This window comes from Nymphalis io, chromosome 26 (genome assembly GCF_905147045.1).
Source record: "Nymphalis io chromosome 26, ilAglIoxx1.1, whole genome shotgun sequence".
Classification (NCBI taxonomy): domain Eukaryota; kingdom Metazoa; phylum Arthropoda; class Insecta; order Lepidoptera; family Nymphalidae; genus Nymphalis; species Nymphalis io.
Window position 1 is genome coordinate 437,578 of NC_065913.1, and position 6,000 is coordinate 443,577.

The following is a 6,000-nucleotide window of genomic DNA, read 5'->3' on the forward strand; positions in this document are numbered from 1 at the left end:
CTCGCCTCTGCCAACTGAAATAATTTACGAGCCCGGTGTTCTCGTCCGTAATTATTAACAATAGACTCGTCTTTGTAATTATAAAGAGCAGAGCGCTGTTCATTTGTATTACCCTCAGTCCCAAGACCCAAATTACTCCGACAATGCCCGGAGCGGTTGAATACGAGGTCATTGCGAACAATTACCGGTGTATGTGCAACACGCGCGTGTTAGCGCATTGTTGGTCGCGTGACGTCTGACGTGAGCGTCTCAATACCCAGTTAGGATTTATTGTGTTAGTATTAGCTGAACTGCTCAGGATGCGTTTTATATTCATCGTTCGCTTACAGTTCGCTTTAATGTTTTTAAAAATACTGTTCTATAATTATTGATAGTTTCCCGGATGATAATATTGATGAAAAAGAGTAACTACGGACTTCCTTGTTGGTTCTTTTCGGTAACTTTATATTTAATTAATCTCTTAAATGGAAATCAATGGCTTGTATTCAACAATGTATCTGAAGAAAGTATATTTTGATTTTGATTTGAGTTAAGCTTAGCTTTATTGAATATCTATACCGAACAAAGCACATTCATTGCCATTGTGCAATGGGGTGGTAGGTTTATGTAAATCTTTAGGTTGGTGTAACGCTTTCATATTGAATAAAGATTTTTGACTTCAAAAAAAATAATTAAAAATAGTTTATTTTACAGCAAAATATTACACACTTGATACAATAGCTGGGTTGTTTGCTGAAACGATATCATAATTTTATTTCCGGTGGTACGGCACTAAGCAAGCTTGTGGCGTGTATGCCTGGCTACGATTTACAGAAAGCGTTCCACCTACGGTTAACAGCGTGTTCTTAAAACATTGTTGTAAAAATAACGTATATCACTCAAGTAGAATTTGAGTGATATACGTTATTTTGATATTTTTATATTATACTTTGATATTTATTCCACAAACACTTTTGAACATGGTTCAAAAATGTTTTTATAAGTGGAATAAATATTTTTATATAATTATTTTTAAAAGAAAAATTATTTTCAAATTAAAACGTCCAAATTAATTTGTTAAGCGTTATTTTATATATATTTTGGAATTTCAAAATAACGTTCCGTAACGTTGGTCGTTATCTAATTAATAGACAACGTTACACAACACAAAGCAAACGTCAGAGGGCCTAACAGCAGGCGTTCAGACGAGAAATCATAATTTCGATAGTGTTCGTCATCGACTCAGTAGAACGCTTGTGAACTTCAAAGGCGTTTGTGGATGAAGGTCAGTGAGTATTGAGGGTAAGTGAGGCGCAAGCGGGGTGCGGGGAGCGGTAACTGACACTCGTCTAGTGTATAGAGGTAACGATACAGTTTGGGTGTACTTTGATCAACCACAATCATATTAATAGAACGACTTTTGATGGAATTGGAATCCTCTTATTTACGAAATGTAATTGACCTTTAGTTGAGGCAATTTGAATTAATTTACATAGATTTTTGGTCTATGAAATATAATGCGTTACATCGCGTGATGTTTATAGTCTATACTGCTGCTGTTGCTTTGGTCAATACAAGAGATATGTAACGCAACATAGTTATTTTAAATTAAAAACAGTTAAACAGGCTGGTGTATGTTTCGCCTGAATATGGTAAGTGATCAAAACCACCTATATTGAAGCTGTAACAAATGATGGTTATAGTGAAATGTAAAATGAAATTTTGACTACGACGGCCTATCTTGAGAGAGATTAGCCAACTGCGCAGGGACATTATAGTGCACAAGTGTGTGAGCCAACACAAATAAACCCTTTATTCCCTCACTCTCATGATCCGGGTGGCAATTTGACACGATCGCAATGAGTTCAGGTGCTGAACCAATGGCTCTATGTGATTTTTGAGGCACGGGAATTTACACACTTCGAACCTCCAGACTCCGGGCTGTTACTGAGAATTTGACAGAAAAACCAAATAAAGTTTTATCGGCCCGAACTGGCGTTTCAACTCAGGACCTCGAGATCTGCGGCCTTATATCTAGCCACTAGACCAAGCAAGTAACCTGTAAGAAATATGAACCTGTAAGAAATTTGAAAATTGTCAATGCAATCAATCTGTCTTTTCCCATTAATTACAATAACTGTAGGTAAGAGGGGGAAACCGGGCAGGAGACTCATCTAATAGAAAGTGATTACAACCGCCTATGACCACCCGTAACACCGGAGAGCCTGTAGGTGCGTTGCAGGCCTTTAAATCTTGTAAAAGTAACTTCTTGTAAATGCTCTATTGCTGGAAAATGATGTCTATATTAAAGGAGAATGAATTCCGGCTGTGATGCCCGTGTTTTACCGCCTATAAATATGTCTTAAGCGATCAGTCTAAGGGTCCGTTCACACAGACCGGCTCGGAGAGCATCGGCCTGCTTTTTTCTTTTCACACAGACCGGGTCGTATACGCTTGGAATTGGCCGGAGCGGAGCCGCCAACTATTTCACATCGACCGGCTGGAAGAGATCTGAAAGCGGGTGCGAGCGAGAAAGAGCACGCAAGCGGAGCCGGTCGGCTCCTTTTATTACTTCACACGAAGCGCGTTCAGGCATTTTTAATGACAAAAAAGGTGCAAATGCAAAAATAAACTTTACTACAATCACTCAAAACACTGTTTCCAACGTGATAAAAATCTGCTCTCCTCTCCGAGCCGGTCTGTGTGAACGGACCCTAATAGGAACGCGTTATAAGTCGGCGCGGCGCGGACGAGACGGCGACGTGGCGACGCGATAACGATACCGTACCGTACCTGTTTAAGAAATTACTTTGCATGTCAAAGCGTATTATCCATCCCGATATCGGCAGTTCTGAGTGCCGTGAGACGCCTCGTTCATTTTTTAGTTCATTTTTTGGAAATAATATTTGAATTGTATTATGAATAAATACAATTATATAATGTAAGTATTCGAATCAAATCAAATGTTTTTATTCCAATAAGCTTTACAATAAAGCGTTTTTGAATCTAGCAGATCTAATCTTAAAATTGATATTAAATAAAGGAAATTATTTTAATTATAGATATATTTTTTTAATTAAATATGCTATGGAAAAAAGAGATCTACCAACCCGCATTGGAGCAGCGTGGTGGAATAAGCTCCAAACCTTCTCCTCAAAAAGAGGAGAGGAGGCCTTTAGCCCAGCAGTGGGACATTCACAGGCTGTTACGGTTACGGTACGGTACGGAAGAATGAGGATATATTTTGTGTACGGACCATTCACACTTATAAATGAATAAATGACGATTTCCTCAGTAAAATCTACATACCGGAACGTATCTCTACACTTAATTAAATCTTGTTAAATTACGATTCTAAGTTTTTATACGAGCGTACTCGAACAGCGAACAGTTTGATTTAGTCTATTACTAAAATATTAGCAAAGATAACCGATGCGCTTCAGAGGCTGTAATTAATGAGACGTGTTAAAAAACGTAATCAAAGCTAATGTAACGGCGGCAAAACACGGTTCTAATTTGAATGCTGGCTCGTAACAAACTGCGGTTGATCACTGAATGGGGACATTTACCAAATTGCCATCGCTCCAAACCTTCCCCAATAACAATAAATGATTTTACCGCGGCGGGGAAGGGGGCACTCAAATCATTAGCTCCACCGCGCCGAGCGTAGACGGAGAGACTGGGCGAGCACGTACGAGCGAGCACTAATGAATGCAAATAAACCATTGGTTCGTTTCTTCGAAATCGGGCGATCGCTTTTATTACTCAGCTCTTAGAAATCGATATGTCATTACGTTTGAAAATTGTTTCAAAGGTATTGAAGTGCAATTTTATTCTTTTCTTAAATAATATATATTTATTTGTGAATAAGAGATGAACAGGATTCGTCATAGAAGGTCAAGTATGAAACAAGATTAATTTTAAAGCAGTTGATCGCAGTTGTCTTCTATTTGGCTGTTACGACCGCTGTTTTATTTGGAAAACACAGGTAAAGCCGTTGGTTTTGCTCTTGCTTGTATCGGATTTGTTGTCCCATCGGATCGCATCGAAGAGTGAGAGAATAGAGAGGACAGTCATTTTTTCAATGTTGGTTAAACTCTCTGAGAATGGTTGGCGTGGCTGAATTACGTCAAAAGGAAATTATCACTTGGACATTTTTTATATTATATTTTGAAGTTGGCTCACATTGTTTCGCCTCGTCTATACCTGACCTTATCCGAATAAGCCTCTGGGACAGCGATTAAGATGATTAAAAACGTTTCAACGCACTCCACTTGAATATTTATTGAGCCAATTTCAATATTCAAGTGATTTCCAGCTCCCTGAAGTACGACATAATTGTTCTAATAACTTATGTAAATAAGTGTTCCTTCTTGAATCGCTCCGCGAGTGTCGAGTACTTGCGACTTCGGTTTTATGTTACGGTGATATCGAATAATTATTATCGGTGATACTATACAGTTAATAACTTATAACGGTTTTTGCACTATTTGAAATTAGAGACGATGCTTGCGTAATGAAAAAAAAAAAAAAAACACATATAATACGTCACCAGCGCATAAAGCGATCAGCGTTGGAAGAGATACGAACTGTTTACCGGTAGAATATCTGATGAGTAGATGGTACCTAAGTACCGACGATCGTGGGTTCAAACCCGGGCAAGCACCACTGAATTTTCATGTGCTTAATTTGAGTTTATAATTCATCTCGTGCTTGACGGTGAAGGAAAACATCGTAAGGAAACCTGCATGTGTCTAATTTCATCGAAATTCTGCCACATGTGTATTCTACCAACCCGCATTGGAGCAGCGTGGTGGAATAAGCTCCAAACCTTCTCCTCAAAAGGGAGAGAGGAGGCCTTGGCCCAGCAGTGGGATATTAACAGGCTGTTACTAGATGGTACCTACCCAGACTGCCTTGCACAAAGCTCTACCACCTAATTAAACTTTATCTTAAACATTCTTTGTTTACTTTTCTTGGTACAATACACTTTAGGTTCATATGTATTTTAAAAAAATCGATACAATTGGATTTAAAACAAATTTATTTTAAATTACCTGAATGTTTTGATTTATATTTGAAATACAGGTTATAGTTTGAGAATCAAACCTCGCGAGACGTATCGCGAGTTGTCACAGACGTGATGTAGAGACGCCGCGACGTACTCGTACAGAGAGCGTTCCTGTGTCGCCAGAGTCACTGCGTGTCACGTGTCCTATTATGCGAGCACTATTGCGTAGTTTGCGTTACATTATATTTATGAAATATAACTAGCATTGTATTCGATATAGCTAAAATACTTTTTTCTAAATATTGGTTAAGCATTACATTAAATACATTCAGCCGGCGCTGTGTGCACCATATTAAGCTTTGCAAAAAGACAGAACGTTATCGTTTATCAATCAGAAACTACTACAATAGTACAAAGGCAATAAGTAGCACTACAGTGAAACACCAACATACATACAGTCACAAACTGGAGCCAGTGTGATTACAGGTTCGAGGAACATGGTATCTCAGATTCCATGGTAGGTTTCGAATTTGCGTTATCCAGATTGGTTCATATATGATACATTACGAATGAGCAAAAGTAGTCACTTACCAGCAATCGGTCCAATAACGTTAACGTTTGCCTTCCTGTTCTTATAACAAAACAACCTCGGGTGGTTGTATCAAGGTCGCAGCCGTAACACAGCGTCACATCCAGGCGAAGTGTGCCGCATGGGGGCCTCAGCGTCAATCCTTGACGGCCATCGTAGGCAGAGACCTATCGATGCTGAGTGTGATAAACACCATGTTCAGTAGCGAGAGGTGCTTGAATCAGAGATGACCTCCTTCTGCGAAAAAGAGAGATCGCGGAGTGTGATGACGTGTAAGGAGAGTGCCTCCGGTGACCCATTTCACTCGTAATCGCTATTCCATTTCTTCGTCCCGAAGAAATGGAATAGGGATTACTTAGAACGTCTTATGCGTGCTAAATATTGTGTTATACTGAGAATACTCGGTACAAGCTCAGATATA